General features: G+C 35.4%; 1 long non-coding RNA gene across 1 annotated transcript in view; it reads left to right on the top strand.

Moving 5' to 3' along the window:
* LOC128242273 (uncharacterized) overlaps positions 1-8,383 on the top strand; it is a 10,724-nt gene extending 2,341 nt beyond the window's left edge. Inside the window, exons 2-5 of the long non-coding RNA XR_008262569.1 lie at positions 1,756-1,863; positions 2,563-2,691; positions 2,998-3,111; positions 7,879-8,383. This is a non-coding gene — a long non-coding RNA (uncharacterized LOC128242273). The remainder of the gene's footprint in view (positions 1-1,755; positions 1,864-2,562; positions 2,692-2,997; positions 3,112-7,878) is intronic.
* Positions 8,384-27,965: the final 19,582 nt, after the last annotated feature.

Below are 27,965 nucleotides of genomic sequence, written 5' to 3'. Positions count from 1 at the left end.
TGCAGGCATGGAGACAATAAGACAATTCTGCACAGTTTTAAATACTAAAATTGTTTCACTTTCCTAACAATATCGAATAAAATGTTGTGAATATTTAGTTTACTACTTTATAGAAATATAGTTTATATAGTACTTTCGACTTAAAAAATGTTACGCCCAACTTCGGGTCGTATGTCATTATTTTAAGTGACCAATCAACCTCAAAAGTCAGATAGACCTTGGCGAACTTATAAGCAACAAACAGGGCAGCATCTACACATTTCACAATCAGTTTTCAGTTTAGATCTGTCTTTGCTCGTAGCCTGGCCTCTTTGTACCACTATAACGAGGCGGTTCTGCATCCAGTGCCGTACACGGATGGTAATAGGAAATGAAGTACGATCGATTTTAACAGCTGTCCATCTTGTTGATTGGAATGGCAGGCGTAAACTGATTTACCATATCATAAACGGACATTTAATATTATTGCATTGTGTGGTATCATACGCCTTTGTCAATGATATTCAAACAATGGCGGCCTTTGAACTGTTATGGTTTACTGAAAGTGTGATAACACCAACTTCCGTAACATAAATATAGTTACTGACAGATGTTAGACTATCGCCGCATATTAATGCACATTTCACAGTGTACCGCGTAGGTGTTATGGATAGGGGCTGCCTGTATACTCTTATATTTGATCACGGTACGCATTTTCGTTTTTGTAACCCTGTGTTATTCCTGTAATTCTATAGCTGTCGTGTGTCTAAAAAAATGGATTTTGATCGGTTAAAATCTAACGGATTTGTTGTAGAATACAACTTATTGTTGTAGTAGGTAGAACAAGTGAAGCTTTGTTTGTTAACATAATATGAGAACAGCTATTCGAACGCTGAAAAGTGTGACTGTCCATATTTGGACTAACTTGTAGATAGCTTGTCAGATATCAATATTGTTGGGGAGTGTGCATTTGTAACTGGGTTGATACCACGATTCCAGCAGGCTCAAGACCACAGTTATCTGCCCCCCGTTGACCAAGATCCGGATGTGAATACAGAAACAAAGAGTGCTTGTGTTCAAGTATCAATATTTTATTAAAATTGAATGAAAAAGAAGCAAAAAATGTTCTTTTTGCAGAGAACTTGACTGAATTTGACACTCTATTGCAGAAATTGATAGTTTTCAATGTAAATATTGGAAAAATCATAGCTTGTGGAAGTCTGAAAATTAGTTGTTTGTAGCCGATTGACTCCCTGGTGGAAGGGTTATGTATTTGAACTCAATTTTGACAGTCGGGTCAATGGTCAACATGGTGTTTTCTTGTGATTATATTTTGTGTCTTGAATTGTTCTAGAGATGCCATGTCCTTGTTTTTCAATTGGGGTGTGTATAAAGTCAAAAGCCAGGTTAGTGTCTATATGAAACATATAGTAAAAATAACTGTGGTCTCACGCCTGATATAGAGGAAGCTTTTGGAGGGGTTGCCTATTTTAAATTGTTATAAATTCTTAATTTATACAGCTATCTGGTTGAAATTTGGCCAGTTGACAGTGCTTAGCCATAGAATATTGGTGTTTGAGTATGAAATGTGAAAATCTTATATTACATAATATAAATTAATAATATATAATTTTCTTATATATTTTTGACATTTTTAAAAAAAACTACTTTCACTTTCAATTTAATATTTGGAAATAGTTCCAAATGATGGTAACTAATGAATGAAAGCCTCACTTTCAATTCCAAAGTATAAATGGAGGGATTTTTTTAACATAGGAAGCAGACCCAGGAGGAACTGTCTGTTGAAGAACACCCCCCCCCCCCCCACCAAGCTGCCCACCAGAGGCCAAGCTGTACTTGGTGTTTGCCAACATGCTGTTATTTGTAAGTACTTCAAGATAATATATTAGAAAATGGTATCCAAACTGAAGTACAAAGTGAGACAGTTTGGTCATAAAAGCCCATTGAGACTGTTTGTTCCATTCCTAAATGAATTTCTTTCATGTTGTCAATCATTTCTGATGTGGCTTTGATAATAATATTATTTTCTAATGAAACTGCTGACTTGTATCAGTTTTTGGTCTGTATTGTGCATCTATTCACACATTTTGTTTGCTCTTTTAAGCAAACATTACAATAATTGCAAATTCTATAAGCAATTAAACAAAACTTACTGCACATAGGATGCAGAATGATGTTTTATTTAGTGTGCATATGATTTTCAGCTTTATATAATGGACAAGAAAACATATACTTTAACAATCACAGCAACACAATGAGATCCCAATTTTAAAGAAATAATGCCACCTTTCATTAATTCATTAATTCATTCTATCAATCATTCATATATATTCATTAATTCATTCATTTATTCAGTTTATTCATTGAAAAACTTGACATTTCTCAAGGCAAAATAAATAAAAAGTGAGCAGTTTTCATAAAGAATAGAGCCTTTTCCCTTAATGCATTAAAAACACAACCTTAATACAGTATAAATGTTTTAAAAACCTTAATGCATTAAAAACACAACCTTAATACAGTATAAATGTTTTAAAAACCCTAATTTATTGCTTATTTTAATAGCCAGCCTGGTTGCTGTAGCCACAGAGGAATTTTCAAGGACAAGAACCAGTGCTGGTAAAACTGTGGTCTCGTGTGGTTTTCCATACCGGCTCTCGGCAAGGATTTTCAAGAAAGGAATACCATCTCCAAGTAAGAAGAAATTCTAAGCATGTCTGGTTTGAATGCTTGCAAAATGCATCTGGGTACTCAATAAGATGAGATTTACCTTTGAGTTGTTAAAAACTGATTGCAAAATGTCCAAAAGACTATATATTCTATTAAATTTGTCCTGAAAATCTTTGAATTCATGAACTTTTCTGCATATTTATCACATTTATGACTATATTAAAGGTTGTGTATGCCTCAAATGAGTGTTTACAGGCCTTTTTCAAACTTTAACAGTAGTGGCAGATAGTTTTATTTGTGTAAAACATTGCTTTTGTGCCTTGCTTGCAGATCATGATGTGCCAATAAGCTCCAGTTAGCTGCGGCCTTTTCCCCAGGCGGTAGTCCTGCAATCTGAATCCAGGAGATGCAGCTTTGAATCCAATATTTCAGAAGAATGAAGATGTTAGTCAACTCTGTAGTACTTGTTTGTATGTAAATGATTCCATTGAGTGAGATTTATAGCAAATCAGGTGTAAATAAGCATCTTATAGACAATAGTGAAGTGCTGTACTCTGAATTTAATGCCAAATCTAGCCTTCAAAACAGATTCTTAAAGTAATTTTTTTTTAAAAATGGGCATAATAATGCTATCTCTGCATTTTCTACATCATGTAGCCACCTCATACATGAAAACACTAGCAGTTGTCATGAATCTTTAAGTTTTGGTGTGTTTTTTGCCATTTCCTTTGTTGCGCCATTTGTCCTGGAAGCCAACAATTTGGCATATAGTGTTGTTTAGACTGTCTATTAACACATGATCACTAAATTTCTTGTGTTAAACTGGACAGTTCTGTTACCTTTGTATATAAGTGGACCAGAAAAGCAAAATTTTGACAAGTTGAGGCATTTCAGTTTGGCTCTATGTCATTTTTTATATAAAACACTAAGCCGATGAAGTGGAAAAACCTTATTTTGCTTAGAAAAAAATCTTAAAAGAGTAGGCAGGCCAGTTTTGTGGTGCTGTTCTATAGACACCATTAAAAGCTACAAGGAAAACTTTACTTGGTCAAATTATTCCAATACATAAGGCCACTACTTTTATATAAATTGGTTTACAAAACCGGCGGGTCTAATTTTCCGAAAAGTACAAAAAAATAAAAAAATGAATTTCACTTTTTTCTTCAAAATTATTTTCCCGACCGTATTGATTTTGGTGCGAAACGAAAGAAAAACGAACAGATGAGAGTACGAATGCAGTAGATCTCGACTGGTTTGTTGTTCTGTAGCCGTATTCGCCATTTTATAGTGATAGCATGTGAGCCAGTCAACTGTTATGGAAGCGCCGTTGGCAATGGCGGAATTGACGATAGCAGTCATTCTTTGTATGAAATAATTAATTAAAATATGCAGGAGTTGTTAAAATAACAAAAGCAATAAAGATTGGCAAATTTAACAGCCGCCACAAACAAAAACTGTCACGTGATTGTTGTTTTTCCCCGCCAATTTAGGTCATGAAAATATTGTTGTTAATAGATAAAAAATAAAATGGTCAGCGGCTGCCATCGAATTAGTAGACACAAATATCTGTAAATTATGTGTGAGAAAAACATTTATAACATTTTATGGCTACATATCAAATAACAGTGCCCTAAGTGTGAGTGGTGAAATCGAAAGTAAAATTTCTAAGTTGACACCGGTGACCTAGTTTCACAAGTTCGGTCGGTGGTGTTTATGGATTTTAAATCACACATTTTTTAAATGGTTTGGAAATACTTATCATTGAGTCAATGTAAAGCTTGTGTTTATTCTAGATTACATGTTTATTCATGTTTGGGTTAATAGTAGAGTAAAAACAATGAATGAGTTGAACACATGTGTCAATGACATTTACTAATGCCTGGAGTTGTGTACAAAACATTTAGATAAAACAACACGGAAAACTATTTTGAATAAGTTCATTTCAATTTGTAATGAACTTGATATTTCACTATAAATGCGATTTGTTGTTGTAACCAAGGAATACTCTTTAAAATGCAAGATAAACAATAATAAAGTATAGATCGATGCCCTGTTAACGTATGTATACACCAAATTGGCGGAGATGGAAGAAGATGAAAATATCCAATACATAATTATGGATTTCTCTAATACAATCATTGGCACATAAAGTTAAGTCACATGCAAGATTTATTATTTTGCTATGTGACTTTTATGTATCATACATAATATATCCGAACTTAGCATGAATCGAGCTACACACAACTAGGACCCACCATGGTAAAGGTTAATAAAACTCAAAACTCGGTCTAGTTTGGTTTTTAGTTTTTCAGGAATTGTTTTCACAATATTAAAGCTCAAATGACTTTATAAAATGTTACTTCCTTATTTACAAAATTGGTAATTATTTCACTTTATTGACATTTTCCAATATTGAAATAACTGAAACAATGTTTAGAAAATGTAATGTATTGTTTTAATACAGTGCAATTTTTGTGTATTTTAATGCGTAAAATTCGCCTTCTCTCTTTTTTTTCAATTTAATATTGGTCAGTTTTAAAGTGTTCTGCATTCACGTTTGCTTTAGCATACCCTTAAAGCTAAACAAATATATCTTGCTAAGTGATATTCAATGTGTCTTTGATAAAAAGTGTAGTTTATACATGTAAACATGTTTTGAGTCAATTTGATTAATGTTTTATATTCACAGTATGTAAGATTTAAACATTGTGTTTAATTAGAACTTTGAAACTTTGAGTGCATTAAAACATGCATTAATAGCAATTTAAAAATGTCAAGTAAATGATATACATTTTCAATGTTTTAATGTTGTTCTCTGATTTTCACCCTTTAAGAGTATGTTTTGTTACTTTTTTCCTTTTTTTTTTTTTTTTTTTTTTTTTCGACCACCCAGTGGACATTTTCTCCAAAAATTCTTGTAAACCAAAAAATAAAAAAGGAGTGGCCTAAGGAAATAATGGCTCTTCAAAGGTTTGCGGCTTAACATTTGAGGGAAATGGCTGTTTCTGCTTTTTATGAAAATACCACAGGTGCTAATACTTGTCTCATTCATTTAGTGTTTGATATATCATTGCCAAACTTTCAGTATGTGTTGCATATAGCCTGAAGCTGAACTATAGGAGTTTTGAAGTCTGTTTCTGAAAAAATGTTGCTTAAATAGGCTCAAGACCACAGTTATCTGCCCCCCGTTGACCAAGATCCGGATGTGAATACAGAAACAAAGAGTGCTTGTGTTCAAGTATCAATATTTTATTAAAATTGAATGAAAAAGAAGCAAAAAATGTTCTTTTTGCAGAGAACTTGACTGAATTTGACACTCTATTGCAGAAATTGATAGTTTTCAATGTAAATATTGGAAAAATCATAGCTTGTGGAAGTCTGAAAATTAGTTGTTTGTAGCCGATTGACTCCCTGGCGGAAGGGTTATGTATTTGAACTCAATTTTGACAGTCGGGTCAATGGTCAACATGGGGTTTTCTTGTGATTATATTTTGTGTCTTGAATTGTTCTAGAGATGCCATGTCCTTGTTTTTCAATTGGGGTGTGTATAAAGTCAAAAGCCAGGTTAGTGTCTATATGAAACATATAGTAAAAATAACTGTGGTCTCACGCCAGCACTAGTTTTGTTACGTTCATTCTGCCAGTAACCAGTATGGAACGGTATCAGTGCAAGGACCAACATTTGTGAACAGGGAGGTAACACTGAAAGCGATACAATTCTATTACTGGGGATGTTACGTAGAATGGAGATACTTTATGGAGAAGGGGAATGCTTTCCATACAATCAATGGGGCGAATGTTTCAAGATATTTGGAAAATGGTCGTTTTTTTTCAAATGGACGCCCTCAATTGAATACAACAATGCTGTTTTCTTTGCTAGATATTCAACAAACACAACAATTAAAACACACATGGTATCCTAAAATATGAAAGGTAAATATCGCTGACCTTTTCAAGGCGGCAGCGTCTACTTTTTTATCGTACTGTATGTGTTGCCATGTATTGTGTTGACAATTGAAGCTTTATTCATTAAAACTCCTTGCACAATCATGTTTAATCCACCTGGCCTGTCCATGTTGTTTCATGTGTACTTTTAATTGTTTTAGAGGCCCGTTTTCATCAAACGCTTAAGATTATATCATTGTCTCTCTTGGATGAAGAATAAATAATGGTATGCATTATAAAATATCGTGCAATTTATACTTAGTTGTTATTTTCCTCAATAGCGGGCAATGGACACTTACAACTAAAATATGATTGCTGTGTCATTAACATTTATTTTTAAGTTGTAATTTACAGATAGTGTTGGTTAATGTGGTGCTCTCGTGCTTCTAAGCCCGGTCGTTCGCGGTGTAGACGTTATACTGGGACTTTTTCCCCATCTGATGACTATATAAAACGTCAAACATTTACTAGACGAACTTTGAAGAAGATATCTCTTAGATATACAGCTACGAGAAGGTTTTTACAAAGAGAAAACTATTTCTGTCTATACATTAACGATTATTAACTTTGATGAAAGAGATGAGGGATCATATAATTTAAAGTGCAATGCAGTCGACACCACGAAATCTGTGCAGCTTCATTTTTTAGGTTCTTTAATTTTATTTTCTACATGCATAATGCCATTGTATTATTCATTTTATTTTATGCTTAAATTCATATGCGATTAGTTACGTTTGCTGTGAATAAATACGGATCAATCAAGTGAATGAAGAATCTAGTAAGATCCTTATTACAACTGCACAATCAGCAATTAAAAATACTTTGTCATCGGTATTTTGAAAAAAATATTTTATATAATCTAAATGTGATATCCGTTTTTTTTAGAACGAACGAGTCACCCAGAACTCGGTCCAAAGTCCAATGACTTTAATAAGAAAACAGAGTGTATTTAAGTTTATGGAGGCTCAGACATGTATTGTTTAACAGATAATGGGACAAAACCCGTACAGGTCGTAATTTTACTGGACCCTGATTCATGTGTTCTTGCCGAAACCGAAAGGCAGAGAGGTTCGTACTGATTACGTGACGTTCATAAATACATGGCTGGACTGTCAAGACGGAATGTGACATGTCGAGTTTCTTAGGCAGCCTTTGAAACACCTTACGAAGTGCACGGCATTCTATATAGCGTGGACTATGTGGAGGTTAAAATATATAATAATATCGTGTAAACAATTGAATTAAATCACTGTATTTTAATTCCAGAGAAATGTAGCCCGCCTATGCTTACAGTTCCTGATTTCCTTGATGGAGAAGGTTCGGCAACAATATGGCGGTGTGCAATGCTATTCCAGCTCCGGCAATAGAAATACACATTTGAATTCTACTGCTAGCTGATGTTCAACAAACTGATTCTTGGAACGGAAAGGAAATGTGCCATACCAGAAAAAGCAATAACGAGTTCGGTCATAAAGATGTATCAAAATTATAGCAATTGTTGGCATTCAGTCATACGAACCTTTGTTGAATATTCATTTATGGAACTAAAAAAAGCGAATAACACTATTGCCTAATATATCGAAACGGTTCAATTTATAATGATGTTATAAACGTTTTAAAAATAAGCCTACTTTCGAAAATAAAGCATTATTCAAATATTTATGAAGACTAATCCACTTTAGGCATGATGATCCCATTGTAAACTAAAATAACTACTTTACACATTTACTTCCAAAGGGCATTAAATTTGCAGATTATCAATAAGAACTGGGTTTAACACTTTTATTAACTGTTTAATACAGTATAAAATACAATCATACACTGTAAATCAAGTTCAAGAAAATGTCTTCACATTTCATTATTTCAGTTCCCCCCCCCCCCCCTCAAACATTTCGATTTCCATCAACAAAATACATGAATACAACAACACTTTTTCTATCAGTATCTTAAATGTTTCATGTGAAACGAATAAATCAAATCCGCCTTTCAGAATTGAATGGTCAAGCGACAACGATGACAATTCAATGAAACTGCAGGAAGCTTCCTTGGGTGACCCTCTACACGAATACAACAGGGGTTCACGATTAATCATCATCAACAACAACAGCAACAACAAGAAAATATATCTTCTGAAACTACCACTGTTAATTCATGAGTGTGTTAAACACAAGTTAAAACTGTACAAGTTGCAATCTTATAGGTTTGTTATTATTCTACAACTATACCATAAGGTTTAATTAACGCATACAAAGGCATAACAGATAAAGGGACGTTGAACCCGTAAAACAGTGATAGAAAATAATAGTAAAGCCTCATGAGTCACCCCCCCCCCCTTAGTGATTTGTTTTAGTTCTACATAAGTCATAGAAGACAATAATTGTGCATCTAAAATAGTTAGTGTTTGCCTGTTTAATACTTTTTATTTTTATAATAGATAATAACAATTTTATTCTCTAATACAAGGGAAATGAGGATGCTTCACGTAACTGGATATTCAAAACTTGACAACATTATGTAATAACCTTAAATTTAAGCGATAGGGAAGAGTGTCCTCTTTATAAAATAAAATACTGTTTTAATATTTCCGAAAGAACTCTCTCCTAAAATGTAGAAACTCAGAAATCCGTTATTATAAATACTTAGACAGGCTCATAATTAACTTATGTATGTTAACTATATATTGTACTATAACTGTTGGTTAATTTATAAGCTAATCAATAGGCAAAGGGTAATTCAACCGAAGTCAAAGCTAAAATCGGGAGCTACAGTAAACTACCTGAAATTCTATCTCATTCACTTTACTCTGGTTTCAATTCAATGATCAAAGGAAAGGTAATGCTTAAAGATTATCTACCGAACTGATACTTAGCCAATATACGAAGGTGTTTGCAATCAAATGTTCATTACAAATTAACAAGTTTCAAAGTTTGAAAGTTAATTGGCAATTGACATAATTTGCCTTTGGCCATTTTTAAATTATGAACACTTTATGGCAAAGCACACTTATGTGTCAGTATACAATATATCAATGAAGTTGTACAAACAACACAAACAGCGTTTTTTTATCACTATACGACTAATTTCTTTAAGAAGAAGCTAAAACAATTTTCTTATCTTAAGAAGGAATGAGGTATTTATTTCAGAGTTGTTCGTAAGGCTTTCAGTATAACACAAAATGATATTCAGATTCTACAGTATTATATGTACATAACTAACAAGTTTTGTTTTCTGTCATGGTGTTGGTGTTTCTACCCGTTTAGATCTCCAAGTAATGAGATGAGGCCTGAATGCACAAGCGAGTCTTGTTTAAACATTATGAATTAACGAAAGGTATTGACGCAGACAATTTCCCCTAATTCAACGTATATCTTAGTCAATATATCTTAAGTTTGTATACAAAAGGTCCATATATAAGAATATCAAAATAATATTTGAAAGTGTATGCAACGCAATGATCCATCGTATTTGGATATTAATTATGTAACGTTATTTTAAAACATATGTTCACTGAATTTCACTAAACAGATAAGTTAATTAATATTATAAAACAATGTTGACGAATTGGTGACTACTAGTCAGATTTGGTCCATAATAAAACTTTACTGAAATATATTCGCCATACACATTCTGAGAGATGAGAGGGGTTGATGGAAACATGACGATACAAGAGTGTAATAATGTAAGGGGCAATCACTCTCGACGTTATGGTCAGATTTGGCCCATAGTCGACTTGATAGAGGTTTTATGAAAGTGTATAACGTATCAAAGTTTAAATAAGATTGGGTTAGAAATGTGTATGCTAGAGAGGTGTTAAATAGATGTCAGATAAAGGCAATTGCAAAAGCGTATCTCTGCCTTTTCATGATCATGTGAGCCAAAATGCTGCAATGGAATGTTCAATATATTTTGACAATTCAATGGTGACAAAAGCAATCTTACTGGCAACTGAATTTCGTTCAAGAATGTAACCTTCCGCAATTTTATTGAATGTTTGTTTCAGTTCACAGTGCTGTATGAATATACATTTTGTTTTATATTAAAAAACAATCGGTACGGTTAATCTAATGACCACACTTTAATGTTAAAGCAGTTTTGGTGTAGACTTAGGTATACATACTCCCAAAGCAGATCTTCTTTATATCACCTTTTACTTTCTGTGCTATGATATTTGAGTAAGAGGAATGAGGTAGAAATTAAGGTAGTGTACTCTTGTAGTCAACGATTATAGTTATTCAAGTTATACAGAATTAGGCTTTGAATCCCCTTGCCTATACGCTTAGTGTGATACATGGGAATACATTAAAATCATTTTCCATTTCGTCACCTATGCGATATATGTATAATCTCTATATGAGCTAGTAAAGTTAAAAAATCTACATAATTTACATAACGAAACAATTATTATATTCTCCTGGCGCATGTACCTCAAAGTATTGCACCATTATAAGATTTACATATTACAACACAACAAGGTATTTATTGTAGTTCTATGCCTCAAAATACAATTATCAGAGAATTACACAGTAGAGGTGACATGTTATGGATAAACAATTCATATCACTTGTCCGAATGGCAGCTGAGCTTTGTTGAGAAAAGGTACCATCATCTAAATGTTTATTTGAAGATCATTTTGGTGCACAGCTCTTTTTATTTTTGTAATTGTGCGGGGAATCCGATAACAAAACAGCGTTTGGGTGTAGTCTTAGATAGAAATAATCTTAAAGCGTATCTTATGTACATAATTTTTATTTTCTGTGCTTAATCTCATTTTAGCCAGACAAAGAAGGTTACGATAAAGATTAAGATAGCTAACTCTAGTAGTCCTCGATAATACTGATACTAGGCCGACAGAATCAGGTTTTAGCTCCCTTTACCTACTGATTTTTGTGTTAAAATTAATGGAAATAATTTGAAAACATATTCCATTCAATGACTCATACTAGTAGTGCAGTATACATTATACATGGATGATCAAGAAATAAGCGAGTCTCTGAGACAACAGACATTATTCCCGGAACGTAACTGTTCTGCAATTAAGTATTTAAAATAACTCAAAATGAAATGAAAGCATTAAATTGTAAAAAATATTATTTTGTGAAAATGAGTTTGAAGTAATTTTTTTATAGATTTAGTTTTTGTTGGCATGGCATGACAATCAGATAAAGTAAAAATTATATCTTAATAGCTTCCCTCCCCTCAAAATACACTCTCTCTTATTTCAATAGTTTCTAAAAGGAGTGACTTTCAGTTACTTGTATAACTTGTAATGTATAATAAGCGTATGCTTTGACGATAAACTACGTCACTTTTGCATAAAGATATGTGTCGCCAAATTTGTTCGAGGTACTGATGATGTCATCTTGTAAAACATAACTTTTTCTATAAAAGGGCTAGCCAACAGGTAGTCCGAAAATCGGGAAATACAGTATTCCCCAAAACAAATCGAGAAATGTCAGTGTAATAGGAGCTAGTATGTGGACGATCCTACATCATTTCAAATGACTAAAGAATAAACGCAATAAGCAAGTCAATTGCACTCAGTAAAGCTCCAATCCCACCTACCGCCCAGATCCGTGTTGGATCCGTGTTGGGTCACTGTTGACCTGGGACAGTACGTGACATTCCTGGGCAGCCCGGTATCGTCCATGATAGCCATGGATAAACCGGGATACCACCGCGACCATTTTAAACTGTTAACAACTGCTGTTGTGATCTTTGACCGTCCGGTACCATCCGAGAGGATTTTTCAATGCGGGAAAGTCCGGGAAGGTCAGTGTAGAAACCTTGTTGGCTCCGGGAAGGGCCGTAAAGTAGCCGTGTTGATTATGGGCGATCCGGCATGTCGTTTAATACACGGATCACCCGAAGGCGGTCTGTGTTGTTCCCTGTGTGTATCTGATCCGGGATGGTCATGGATGAAGTCCGTGTTGACACCGTGTTGGTCCAGGATGGTCCGTATCATAACGAAACGGCCCTGATCTATGGCGCTGCCGCAGTGATACCGTGATGATACCAGGGTATCAATGTTGGCTCTGTGTTGGCTCTGCGTTGGCTTCGTGTTCATCCATTGTGATGCTGGTTGCGTCCGGGCTGGGCCGATATTTTGAGACCGTCGAGGAACCATGGACTCAATTTCATCCACGACCGACCCGAACCACCCCGGATCAAGATATCTGGATCCGTGGTGGTCCGTGTTAATCCGGAATGATCCGTGCTGGGTCCGGATTTTGTGTGACAGTAGCTTTTGATTCGATGCGTTGTAAACAATGATATCAATCTAATGTAAGTTAGCGACAATTCTCTTTTTTTTTCTTGCAGTTGTTTACTCTGGTGTTTGAGAGAAATGACGACCAAGAAATATGTAAATTTCGGATCCCCTATTGAGCTCACATTATTTTGGTTTTATTTGTAAAGTACTTGTGTGTATCAAAAGAACACGAATAAACTAAAACCAAAGCGTTTTTTTCTCTTCTTAGGCAAAATATCTGTTGTTATGGCCGATTGAAATTCAAAACAACATATATTTAAACTGTAATAACTTTATGTTAAATGCATTTTTGGTCATTTACTTGACATACGAGTAGTCAGTAAGCAAATAGTTTTAAATGGACCCATGTTATATAAGGTCACTGAATTTTACATAATGGGTAAGGCCACGCCCAATATATTGTTTGCATAATATTTTTGGAATAGACTGAGAGGACGAGCGAAATTAATGTAACATAGTTTTGCATTTGCAACGTTTATTCCCTTGATAGCTCGGACACGTTTCCTTTAATCAACCTATAAACCTTTTTTCGTACTGCCTTTTCCCCAAACTAATTACGTTATTAGTGTATGCTTGCATACGAGGAATCAAACCATTGGCCCTGTTCCGTCTGTATCGCAATGATTCAGGCTTACGAAGAAGCCAATTAGAAACCCCACGGGTTTCCGAAGCTGACCACTTGTAGCAATAGCGCAATGCTCCACTTAAGTTCTCCAAGTCTCCAATAGTAAAGAATTTGCTTAAAACAGAACAAACAAAACTTCAAAGTTTCTCTATTTATTAACGTAATACCCATTAAACATAAAAACTTCTTTCATATCAATTGATTTTATACCAGCTAAGTTAAGACATTTAATAGTTAAACAAAAACTTTTCTGTTAAATATACAAACTCGTTATAAAGACGTAATACATGGCAACTTAACGAGCTTCACCACTTAACGGTGGTGCAAAAAATGTCGACTATATACCAGCTAAGTTAAGACATTTAATAGGAAAACCATAACTTTTATGTTAAATACACAAATTTGTTATAAAGTCGTTATATACGGCCACTAAACGCCAGCTCCACCACTTAACGGTGTTGCAAAGAAAATGAGTTGTCGACCCTTCCGTGGTGCAGCTGTGCGCTGTGTTCACGCGTGAGAAATATTTATATTTTATTTGATATTTTAATAAAACGGACATATTTCGTAAATCGGAGACTGCAGACTGCTTATATTTCGTTTCAATAATGTGCGAACTGTTGTGCGAGGAGCTATTCTTCCGAATTGGACTTGTGCATACTGTGAGATCTGCTAGCATTTCAAGTATACCTCGATGCTTACATACACCGTAAAAACATACTTGCGTTTGTAAATATAACTGTTATATTAAGTACTTACGCCGGAACACAACAAAATTAATAAGCACTTTTTAAAAAGGAAATATGCACATAATAATAAAAGCTGTGGCTCTGTTGCACTAGTGATGAAGATGTCGAGTAGTGGTGGCGCCAAAATATGCCTTAAAATCCGCCCATGCTCCCGTGCTATCAAATATAGCTGGCTTCACAACATCATTCAGGCTGTTTTGTCTGGATTGTTTGATGTTAAGCGTCATGTCTGAATTAACCAACGCATCCATGAACTGCTCTTTTGAAAAGGTTTGCCTTACATCTACATGTGAACTAGGATATGTCAGTTTCACAAGGTATCTAATATCCTGTTCTAGTTATCCCATGGTCTCCATGGCCTTCTGCCGCCTAACAGGAAGTTGAACCCTGTATAGGTCAGTCTCATTCGGTCCACGAGTGCTCTGACTTACTCCTTATAGTTAGTTGGGTTTCAGCTCAAGTTTCCAAAAGTTTGCAAGGCATGACCTCTCAATGATACCGGAAGGTACAAACCTTTCTCTTCTTTAGACCATCAGTTCAACTGAATGCATACCCCAAAATGTCCGTCTATGCTCCCGTGCAATCAAATATAGCTGGCTGCATAGTGCACTTATTTTTAACAGTACTGTCATCAGGTGTATAACTTAGCCGTTTAGTAAGCCTAGAAACGTATCTGTCTAGGTTCTGGTCTCCTTGGGCTTCATCTGGTTTTGAGGACGATAAGTGTCCACAGTCAGTATCATCATCCGATATAAAACCTTATCCGTGGTATGAACTCATGTTTTGGTGTAAACATCAGAAGTTGTCTAAGACAGAAGATTTTTATTTTCCGGGCACCGGACTTAATGATACCGGGAACATTACACATTTTTCGAAAACAAACAATAGCGCCATTTGTTTTATTAGAACTCAATTTTGAACTTAATCTCTATTAGATAATAAAAAAAAGATCCAACACTTTATATCTTCTTTGGATTAAGATTAAAGAAACTTATAACAGATTAAAAAAATATAAATTTATATTAATAACAAATAGTAACCTTGCTCCTTGCTGTTTGAAAAAAAAATGAAATAACTAACGTACCTGAAACACTTACGGATTATTAGCAACTTTTTGTATAAAGATACTTACGAACTGGTAGTATCAAAACCTTAAGAGGCGATATACATTTGTTCCTCTTGATTAAATTTCGTTTTGAATATTATAGTCAACGTAATGGCTTGTCCTTACCACAAACACGTTGACTGGAGGCCGTCGTGTCGTTGCAAATAATTGACACCAATGCTTTACCGTTTTGTATATTAAACTAAGCATAGGTACGGTCACAAAACATTAAGTTGGAATTGCCTGATTGAGCTGTCAGAGATTTAGCTTATTCCATAGGTCGGAGTCTTTAGAACTAAATATCTCTAATAGTGCTTAATATTTCTTCTTCGAACTTTAAGTAAAAACATATGAGGAGTTCTTCTTTACATGCAACTAAAAAACTACTGAGACGATCAAGCTGGTTTTGGACTTTACGCAAGATATGGTAATTGATAAACTAAGAAGTCCACAAGTACGTTTTTTTGAAAAAAAACAACATCAAAACAAGTTACATAATAACTTCTAATATAATCGCAATCAAGTGGTCATACGAATGACGATCAAGACGATGTACAACCTCACAAACAATTCAGTCTGTAGCCTTTTTCCAATCTTGAATCTATTACGGCAACAATGATACCCTTAATTATCTTTTTTATTACCCCCAGAAATTGAGGAATGGAATAATGAGTACTTTATTTTATTTCAATGCACCTTTTATTCGATATGTTTAGTTGTATTGTATTTAAATATAATGAAAATGTAAAACATATTTCATGTCCTAAAGTAAAATAACACTTGAACAAAATAAAACGTATGAGTGTACTGAGTGTAAGACAACAAAAACTAGAGCAATAACTAGTTTAGTTGACCTTCATTTTCTGAAAATGTCTTTCCACTATCAGCCTTGGAGGCATGCATACTTACAAATAGAAATAAAGTCATGACTATATGTCTCTGTAACAAAATTTAGGAGGACGCTATTACATTGGCTATGTCAAAGTCAAAGAACAATATTGCTTATCGGAAGAAACAAACAAATGCATCGATCATTGTTAAGTAAATTTGAGAAGCAACATGTCTGAAAACGTAAAAAATAAATATATTTGTAAACAATGTTTTTTTATAGGATAAGAAAACCGCTTGTATTGTCTGTTTAATTTTGCAGTAGATTAGCACTCTGCTCATCATCATCATCATCATTATCAGCAGCAGCAGCACTACACCTAAGTTCTTTTTATCTAGATTGATTTTAGAACATAACTTAAATTTGTGACATAATTATACCTGTATAAGCATTTTCTTCTATCGTTAATTTGTAGACCTAGTCTGGCATATTCATATTTCTTTTATGTAACATTTCAATAGAACATGAGTACTTGATCGGCAGTGACTTGTCTAAATAGGTTAAGTGTATTAACAAGGACAACCAAGTGTATACCATGAACTCAAGATGATCGATAAAGCAAATAAAGACCGCTGGATTTTGCTTTGGTTCTAACTCAATTTCTCAAAAAAGTATAAATTACCAGAGCCGAAATTGAGAACACAGTCTTTAGAACAATCTGTGCACAAAGAGGTTTTATTAAACGTTTTCTATAGTATATTTCAATTCATGCGGCAAATGCATGTATGCCCTTCAAAGTGTGTCTCACGCGGCTGGTATGTTTACTGTCAATTGAAAGCAGGCCCTAATAATTGAAAAGAATATCGGTTCTTTCATTATAATCAATTGACAACTTCTCCGTCCTTTATGCAAGTCGTCTAATGTTTTGTTCAATTCCAATGCTTTGAAACAGATATTGAGTTTAGCGCTTAAAATAAGTTAATTATTCTGCTATTTAGTGATGAAAACACCTTGAAATATAAATGATAATATGCATAATCATTATATACACTGTGACCTTTATTTTTCAAAAACAGATATCTCGGATCAGCTATTGATACCTACTTCGATTTAAAAATACAGTCATGTGTTTCTGTTTGCCAAAATTACGACGTATTGAATACAGAAAAATACAAAACCTTTTGCGAAACATTTGTAAAGCAAGGTTATAAAATGTCAGAACACGTGAACAGGAAGGGGGCCAAGTAATTTAAATTAAAGACGCTTATGAAAATTGTGATTTTCATAGACGAGATTTGAGCAATTATTTGCTGAAGGTTTCCAGCTTTAAGTATCTTAGTTTTAACACTCCTAATATTTTACCACACTTAATTTCTTCATACAGAAACAATGCATTTTACATTAGTTGAACAAATACCTTGAACAGTCGTTTTCAATAGTTTTACTTGTACAAGGAGGCCGATCAACTATCGCATAAAATGCTTTCCTTGTGATCTTGTAAATGCCACTACTGGTAACGTTGTATGCATTCTCTTATCTTCGGTCGTCTTAGGGCGCTGATTGGAGTTAAGTGGAGCGGAGCCGAAACTGTAGTCTCAAACTCGAGTTATACTGACTCAAAATTTTAAAATTAAAATAAACTTTTCATAAAACGTTTTAATTTCTTGCTCAATAGATGAAACAATATTTTCCGCGCTTATTAAGTATGTTATAATTTTGACATACTTTTCTTTTATTTTGCATTCAACTTTTGTATGGATTTAACCGTTTTATTATAGAATATTTTCTCTTTCTTTTTACATAATTTAAGTGCAAATGTAGAAGTTTTGGCATTTGATGTGGCCATGACATTCAATAAATAAAAGCGTGTATTAATAGAAAACTAGAACACCGATAAAACTGCTCAATTGCGCAGATATTTTGAAGGTTTAATTTGCCTCATTAAAGCTCATAATTAGAAAGAACCACCTATCAGTCAAGGATGTATGTAACTATAGATGAAAATAAGATCATGAATGTTTGCCAAAATAATGACAAGTCCCATTGAGATATCATAGTTACCGGCTATATTTATGGTCTCAGAACAATAAAAAATGACATTTACAGAACATACATGAGCTATGTTAGAAATTGGCGTGGGCCCAGGCAATAAGAAATTTCAAAACGCCTTCAGAAAATGTTCATTACAAGAGAACCTATTTAATTTAATATATCTAACATTTCTTAATTGAAAATGATTTTTTTAAAATCTGAATGGTACTCAATGTCATTTGAGTACGCCTTGCAATAAAATACAAATAATTTTTAAAATATTTAATGCATCCAATGACTTTAATCCACGTTTAACGCGTATTTTGTGTTTATGATCGAGAAAACTTGAAATTTAATATTGCAATTAATGAACATTATGTTCTAAAACAATGTTAGTATTGCAAGGGACATTTTGTCAGTATATAAGTAAAGTAAAGTAAGTAAATAAAGTACATTCCTATTAAGGCTGCAATGACCCCGTCATCGAATCTTCCCGAAAGTTTCGTACGATCACATGTTTCAAACAAGGTTAGTTCGATAAAAAGGATGCCTTGTTGACTTTCGTACAACTACCAATTCAATGCGGCTTGCTTTGGAGGATTCCCTATCACAACATATGTTTACGGCATTTCCTACAATATCATATTTAATTAAATATTCGCTCAAACGTTGTCTTAGGATTGGACAGTACGTTCTTTTCGAGAACACTTTTGTTGTCCAGTAGCATACCGATAAGTCACTGAATTTCAGGAGGTCAAGAGAAAACACACACTCGTATTATGTCATAAAGTTGAATTTCGCAAAACTTTGCATCTTTGAAATGAGATTTTAGTAGCGCGTCATGTCTGAAAACGTGATTCAGAATGAGCATTTTCAAAATGCATACAGGGTCGTAGCAATATTTATGCAAAACGCTACAGAAACAAGCTCAGTAGCAAAAGGTTAAAACATAAACCCGGTTTAGTGACATTGGGCAAACGCCAAAGACATAGAACACAAAATTACAAACAAGAAACATAGAAGAACAGCACAAAACTCCACAAACAGCACAGTGCATACATACTATATATATATATATAAATAAAAAGGGTTATTTATCAAGCACTGTTATAGGTACCGCCTTGGAACGGTCAGTAAAATGTAAATTTACTGGGGGTTTAAACCAGTTTATGTGCATAAACCTGCTTTGATTATCGCTGTACATTACAGGAAATCAATCATATGCGCTGTATATCTTGTCGAATTTGGTAATTGTGTTACTTTTATTTTGCTAGTATATCATTCTAACAATGAACCGCGTCTCCCCCCCAAAAAAATACTGTATTTTATCAGAAATCCTGTCATCGAAGTGGGTAGTGGATTTCGGATAGTTTCTCGACTTTTCTTTTCCATTTGGATTTTATCGAAATAAATTGAATAATATTGAGTGAAGCGGGTTTTGTTGTTAAAGAATATGTTTAAACACATTTGTTTTATGTACCAAACAATGCCATTCACTACCTTTATCCATGTTTAATTTTACAGCCATGATGCTAGCCTGTACTACATTGCAACGCAGAACCACAAGGCTGCAGGGTGGATTGTTGCAAAATTATTGTAACACTGAATAATCATATAATGCACCGGTGATGTTACCAAGATTTTGCATTTAATTTAGAACCATGACAGATGCATGTATATAAGAAAATGCACTTGCTCAAATCAGCTATTCCGGCAAATGAATAACTTATATAGAATAATAATTTTAATGAATAGCTGGTTAAAATGATCACTTCTGTTGTTCTGGTTTAACAATGTTTGATCTGTGTGTGCTATAAAAAGTTCACTGAAATCTAATGTACTGTTATTATTTTACTTAAATGTCTAAGTGTGGTTTTTATTTTATTAAAATTATATGTTCTGTAGTTGTTTCTCTGAAATATGTATTTGCGATTACTATTTTACTGTCAGTGCTCCTGTCTGCTCATTGAATTGTCTTGTTTTTTTTTAAGTTAAAAGTTTTTGATCCTGGATTTGGAATATATATTTATGTGTATGTGGTTTATAGTACCAATTAAAATTTTTTCCCTCATATTCATAATACGTAGTTTTGCTTCTTTTTTAAATTTTGATAAAATATATTTCCATGAATTACAACTGTAATCACGATAATGCATTTCAATGTTTTCATGCTGTGCTTATAATAAACTCGTGTTCATATACCTTTTATTTAAGTTCTTAGTAACAATCAATTTTCACTTAAAAAGGCTGTGTTGCCAAAGTTCTTTGATACAAGTTCCATTTAAAGTGTTTGTTTTTTGTTTATTTATTATTTGTTTATAATTCATTTCCAATCGGTTTTATAAATAAATGCATTGGCTATGCATGTTTTTTTATATGATTTAATGATATCATGAAAAGTGTCAACGCTAAATGGCCCTATGCCAATAAACAAACACAAAGGAAAAAGCTTCTCTGACACCAGTGTTATAAACAGGAGATGCACAGAAGGGGATTATCCTGCCCAACATTCTTTAAACTAGGCCTTTAAATTTATCAATTGCTCTTTCCACATTAATTATTACAGCTGCAATACTTTGGACCCTTTTCCTTCAATGTCAGTAATTTTGGCAGGTATTTCATCCTAGCACGTTATATGGCTCTCAGGAAAACGACATATATTCTGACAAGGCCCTAACCATGTGAGTGAAGTTAGCAGCACAGCAGCATAGCAGCAAGCTGCTAGCAGCAACAGCAGCTAGCTGCTGTGCTGCTGGCAGCTAGCTGCTGCGTTTTTACTATGAATATAATAATATATATTTACTATAATACAATAGTATATAATTGTTTTTTTTTATTTCACTGTTTATAGGAATACAAATAGGAGTAAGAAAAAAAGATTTTACTGATTTAGCTTATTTGGTAAAATTTTGATTACGGCAGGTTTTTTTTCATTAGCGGCCCACCAATGCAAACATTTTGTTGAGAAAGGCCATAAATAATAACAATGTTAATGAGGATATCAATGATTCGGCGTTACTTTTGGCTTTGTGAACTAGTGCATGTTAAGAAAGTATGCTCATATATTGACATTTATAGTTAACTAGTGTATGCTTCAAAAGGCAATGCCTGTTTTGCATTTAAAATAACCAAAACCAAACCAACTAGACATCTCTTATTTCTAATCAGAGATATGCATAGGTCTCCGAGTCACAACAATGATTCCATATTTCATTTTAATTTTAGCAGGGACCGACTACTTCCAAATTTGACATATACAGGAAAAGACCCTTTGTAATGGAAACACTTAGAGAATTAACTAGGATCTTTGTACTTCTTCTTCTATTAAATAATATTGGTATATTATATCAATAGCCGAACGTGACAATTAAACGTAAAAGGGGAATTAATAAAGAACCAACTTTTAACATCTTAATTTGACATGAGTCATTTGAACGATAAAACTTTGTCTGCACTTAAACAGCGACTCGCAGTTATGTCAGCTAATACCACAAGCTGGTCAAATGCACGTGCCGCTAAGACAGTGTGGCTCGGGCTCGGTGAAGCTGCACTACTAAACCGGGGTGCGCGGTCGCATACGAGGAGGAATCTTGCACCGTGTGACTTTGTATCTGCAAATGTCCTTCTTGAAAAAAAAATCCTTTCTTGTTTTATTAAATAATTACCCTACTGATTTAATTTACTCTTGTATGACCCTATTATAATTTTTAAACTTTTTCATGAAAACATATTAACTATATAATTGATAGGCAAAACTCATTAAATGCTTGAGACACCGTAATATTTCTTATCATCACAGTACAAAGTAAAATAATACCAACCATATTTACGAATAGCAATTCAAAAAGTCACACTATACAGAACCGATGAATAAACGTAAACACACACGCGCGCGCGCACACACACACACACACACGCGCGCGCGCGCACGCACGCACGCACGCACGCACGCACACACGCACGCACGCACGCACGCCCCCCCCCCCCCCACACACACATAAGCAGATACACGAACATATTAATACAAAGTCATTACGAAAGTAGTTTTTAAGTGAACCCTTTATCTTAATTGCCTTGTCCTGCTTAGCAGTTCTCCGATCTGGGAATCCAGCTGTGCAGTTATAAAGGTTTTATTATAGAACTGGACTTTTCATCTGTTGTTGTTGTTGCTTTCAAACGATAATAACAGTATTAATACAATGCCTTTGAATAAGAACAAGGGTGATGTTATATATAATAGCCCTACAATATATTTTAACAAGGATGCTTCACAATTTGGATATAACAATGGTGATCATGCATTTAAAATGGATTTAAAAATAAATGCTATATCACTGTTTAAAAACTTATCAATCATATTTATTTTGGTTTATTCAATTAATACATTTATAGCTGTGTATATTGTCTATATGTATTAGTAAGACAATGAGACAATCTACTCGAAAAGTGTCAACCCTAAAAGGCCCTGAGCCAATTAACAAATACACAGGAAATGGCCCCTACTGTGACACCAGTGCAATATTGAGGAGATGCACGGCAGTGGATTATCATGGCAAATATTCCTTAAACTAGGCAGAAGCCAATACAATGAACACTCAAGGTCAATATATTATTTTTTTTCGGAACTACACGGGAAATATTGTGCGAGTGTTCTTTATATTGACTTTGACACAATTAACTGTTTACATTCACTATGACAGGGTTATTAAAAATAAATATTTAAAATATCAAAATCAATTTCCATTTATAGAAATACATATTTGATATTAAAAAGTAATTACGGGATAATCGCCAAATTATAACCAATCAAGCTTAGTTACTTATGAAAATCCCTTAAACAATAAAGGTGTTAATCATAAGTATTTTCCTCTCATTGTCCTCTCGAATGTCTTAAACGATTGAGCAGAATTACGTAAATCTTTTTCGATAAAAATGGCCGAGGAGCTCCAAATGTCTCTCGGCTATATTGGACTAACTTTAACGGATTGAAGATGTTACACTGCGGAAAATGGTTTAATATACGGACATGTACTGAAACCCGTACATCCAATTTGTGCTGTCAGTGTACGGGATGTTGAGTATACGGGTATAACAAAAACAACAACAATATATTCTGTAGGTCTTTGGGGGTTTAATTTGACAGCATATATAATATGAAAGTCATTTATACCATTGACTTAAAAATATCACTGTTTCGTAGAAAAACAGGATGGTGTCAGTAAAAATTATCTTTGTAGAACATTTAATGCTTTAATGGGTTTCGATAGCTTTTGATGAAATTTAAAAGAAGTCTGAATTATAAAAATAAATAATTCGGACAATACTGAGTTGATTGACTAACGACTAGTACTTATACTATTTTGATAGATGTACGGTACATCTCCGTATGTACGGGCATGTACGGTCTCCGTACATGTTGAAAATACGGGAATTTATGCTATTCCGTACACTTTGAGAGTATGAGATAATACTATTCCCGTACACGATGAATAAACGGGCTTGTTCAATTCCCGTATTATATGGATATTCGGAAATAAACGCGTTTCCGTACACACTGAGTGTACGTAAAAGTAACAATTCCCGTACATTATGGGTATACTGTAATGTACTCTTTCCCGTACACCCATGTTATAAAGGTTTTGAATTTTGTAATCAAGTCAGGTAATTTGATGTTTTATTTGACAGCATACATGATATGAACAACATTTATATCATACATTTGTATACATTTTTCCGTGCTACGCAGGGAAACCGCAATGAGTTAGTAAGGATCACGTTTTGTAGGAAATGTTATGCTTTTGTTGGGTTTTAACAACCTTTGTTGAAATTAAAGGGACATGTTTATAATAATAAATAATTATAATCGACAATGCTGGTAGGGTTGATGTACGGCTGGTACTAACAAAATTTTGATGAATGGACGGCACCGTACATCTCTGTATATCTTGAGCGGACGGACACTCCGTACATGTTGAGTGTACGGGAATTTATGCTCTTCCGTACACGTTGAGCGTAAGGGTTTATACCATTACTGCACACAAAAATATACGGTCGTGTACATTTCCCTTATATTACGGATGTACGGACATATACAAGTTCCCGTACACGCTGAGCGTAGGGAAAAGTTACAATTCCCGTACCGTATGGATATACGGAAATGCACTCTTTCCCGTACACCAATGCTATAAAATAATTTTGAATTTTGTAAGTAAGTAAGGTTAATTCTTGTTTCATTTAACAGCATATATGACATGAACAACATTTATACCATTGACTTGTATACATGTTACCGTGTTACGCCGAGAAACAGGAATGCGTAAGTAAGAGTCACGTTTTGTAGAAATTGTAAATGCTTTTTGGGGTTTTAACAGCCTATAATGAAATTAAAGCGACATATTTATGATAAAAATATAAGATTTGACAATGCTGAGTGGTGTTACATTGGACAGCATATATGATATGATCAGCATTTATTACATATACCATCATTGACTCATTCGTTTTTTCCGTGTTTAGCAGAGTAACAGGGGTCGCGTTTTGTAGAAACATTAACGCTTTTATGTGATTTTAAGAGCCTTTAAAGAAATTACATTGACACCTATTATGATACAAAATAATTAAATTCGGCAATGCTGGGTGGATAAATTCACGGCTAGGGCTCGGAAATATTTATTTTCCCGTACATGATGATTATACTGGCGTATACGAATCCCGTAAAGAATGTACGGAAATATACAAGTAACATTACCCAGTACAAAACTGAAACCCAGACATGTTGTGTTTTTCGTACACGCTTGTTTAGTTACCCCTTTTATGATGAATTTACCCATGGGACATATACGGTGAGTGAGTGGGTGGGTGAGTGAGTGAGTGAGTGAGTGAGTGAGTGAGTGAGTGAGTGAGTGAGTGAGTGAGTGAGTGAGTGAGTGAGTGAGTGAGTGAGTGAGTGAGTGAGTGAGTGAGTGAGTGAGTGAGTGAGTGAGTGAGTGAGTGAGTGAGTGGGTGGGGGGGTGGGTGGGTGGGTGGGTGGGTGGGTGGGTGGGTGGGTGGGTGGGTGGGTGGGTGGGTGGGTGGGTGGGTGGGTGGGTGGGTGGGTGGGTGGGTGGGTGAGTGAGTGAGTGAGTGAGTGAGTGAGTGAGTGAGTGAGTGAGTGAGTGAGTGAGTGAGTGAGTGAGTGAGTGAGTGAGTGAGTGAGTGAGTGAGTGAGTGAGTGAGTGAGTGAGTGAGTGAGTGAGTGAGTGAGTGAGTGAGTGAGTGAGTGAGTGAGTGAGTGAGTGAGTGAGTGAGTGAGTGAGTGAGTGAGTGAGTGAGTGAGTGAGTGAGTGAGTGAGTGAGTGAGTGAGTGAGTGAGTGAGTGAGTGAGTGAGTGAGTGAGTGAGTGAGTGAGTGAGTGAGTGAGTGAGTGAGTGAGTGAGTGAGTGAGTGAGTGAGTGAGTGAGTGAGTGAGTGAGTGAGTGAGTGAGTGAGTGAGTGAGTGAGTGAGTGAGTGAGTGAGTGAGTGAGTGAGTGAGTGAGTGAGTGAGTGAGTGAGTGAGTGAGTGAGTGAGTGAGTGAGTGAGTGAGTGAGTGAGTGAGTGAGTGAGTGAGTGAGTGAGTGAGTGAGTGAGTGAGTGAGTGAGTGAGTGAGGGAGGGAGGGAGGGAGGGAGGGAGGGAGGGAGGGAGGGAGGGAGGGAGGGAGGGAGTGAGTGAGTGAGTGAGTGAGTGAGTGAGTGAGTGAGTGAGTGAGTGAGTGAGTGAGTGAGTGAGTGAGTGAGTGAGTGAGTGAGTGAGTGAGTGAGTGAGTGAGTGAGTGAGTGAGTGAGTGAGTGAGTGAGTGAGTGAGTGAGTGAGTGAGTGAGTGAGTGAGTGAGTGAGTGAGTGAGTGAGTGAGTGAGTGAGTGAGTGAGTGAGTGAGTGAGTGAGTGAGTGAGTGAGTGAGTGAGTGAGTGAGTGAGTGAGTGAGTGAGTGAGTGAGTGAGTGAGTGAGTGAGTGAGTGAGTGAGTGAGTGAGTGAGTGAGTGAGTGAGTGAGTGAGTGAGTGAGTGAGTGAGTGAGTGAGTGAGTGAGTGAGTGAGTGAGTGAGTGAGTGAGTGAGTGAGTGAGTGAGTGAGTGAGTGAGTGAGTGAGTGAGTGAGTGAGTGAGTGAGTGAGTGAGTGAGTGAGTGAGTGAGTGAGTGAGTGAGTGAGTGAGTGAGTGAGTGAGTGAGTGAGTGAGTGAGTGAGTGAGTGAGTGAGTGAGTGAGTGAGTGAGTGAGTGAGTGAGTGAGTGAGTGTGAATTGATGTATGCATGAATTGATGTATGCATGAATTGATGTATGCATGAATTGATGTATGCATGAATTAATGTATGAATGAATTAATGTATGAATGAACAAATAATATATTCAAACAATATTATATAAATTGTAACACCTGCTTTGATGAATGCTGATAAAATACAATCATATCTAAGATTAGAGACCGATTGCTAATTAAAAACAGATTATTGAAATCGAAATTAATTTCAAGTTTTCTAATTGGATGTTATTATTTTTAAGAAGCCAGATTTGTTTTTATCTGATATTTATCTTTATATTATATTTTTACCAACGCTCTATCGATTGAGCTCACTCAATTCTGAAGGTGGTGATGGTGTTAGTAGTTTATACTCCGGGTCCCGGCGTGAGCACATTTAAGGGTCCCAGAGTGACAGTTCAACCACCGCACAACACTCCTGGGCAGAACCAGTACTAGGTGCCTTCACCTCTGCAAGGAACTGACAACTTCTGTACATGCCAGGGGCAGTGGTACAGTGCGAATTGTCGTCGAAAGGATTTCATAACAAATCACAACAGTAGTGACCTGGTCCGCCCGGGAATCGAACCCGGGTTGTCCGATTCAGAGTTTTACACTCTACCGATTGAGCTAACAGGGCGGACATACTCATTACTGAGTGGGTGTGTAAGCTTATTTATATTCTCACTCGAGCCTTGCCCGTTCGGCGAGTGCTCCATTAAGATTGTTAGTCATTTTAGGTTTTGGAGCATTGTGCAAAGACAGAATGTAACTCTGAATGTTAGAGCTACACTGGTTCTTTAACGTGCACTAGTGTATAGCACTGTCACACGGAACCCCCATTTAACGTCCCTTCCGGAAGACGATTAGTTTTTGTCAGTGATGCGACGGGGGATCGAACCTGTGACCCCTGGATTGATAGTCAAGTGTGTTATCTCAAGACCACGGATCCGCCACACTCACTAGTGCAGATAGTCGGAGGTCGTTTGTTTATTTGAGTTTATCAAAGTCTGCCCGCGCCCATTGGCTGCATTATGGCTTGACCCCGCCGTGACGCCATCACGAGTTAAATTGTGTTTTAATGCCATAAGTGATATGAGAAAAAAAGACAGCAATTCGCAGTCAAATCCAGACTTTGGAAGACTTGAAGAAACAGAGTGAGATACAAGAGATCCAGGTGTGTTACCCTAGCTCTTTGCGAAGAGACCTCTTGGTTCTTTAACGTGCTCGGTGTAAAGCACCCTTACACGGGATACAACTTTCCTGGGTTGAACCTGTACTGAGTACACCACTTTTCCAAGCACCACCCTTTAAATGCCAAGCGCCTTAACCATGGCGGATAACAAAGGGCAACTGATAAGCCACGCCTTATTTGGACGCTGATTGGTCAGTCTGGTATTGGCCGGCTAATTTGACTGACAGCACGCGTTATGTCAATTAGTGACATGATCATTTGCTTATAAAAATACATGGCCAGTGGGTCATAAAACT

Source organism: Mya arenaria, chromosome 8 (genome assembly GCF_026914265.1).
Source record: "Mya arenaria isolate MELC-2E11 chromosome 8, ASM2691426v1".
Lineage (NCBI taxonomy): Eukaryota > Metazoa > Mollusca > Bivalvia > Myida > Myidae > Mya > Mya arenaria.
This window is presented reverse-complemented; position numbering and strand designations above follow the sequence as displayed.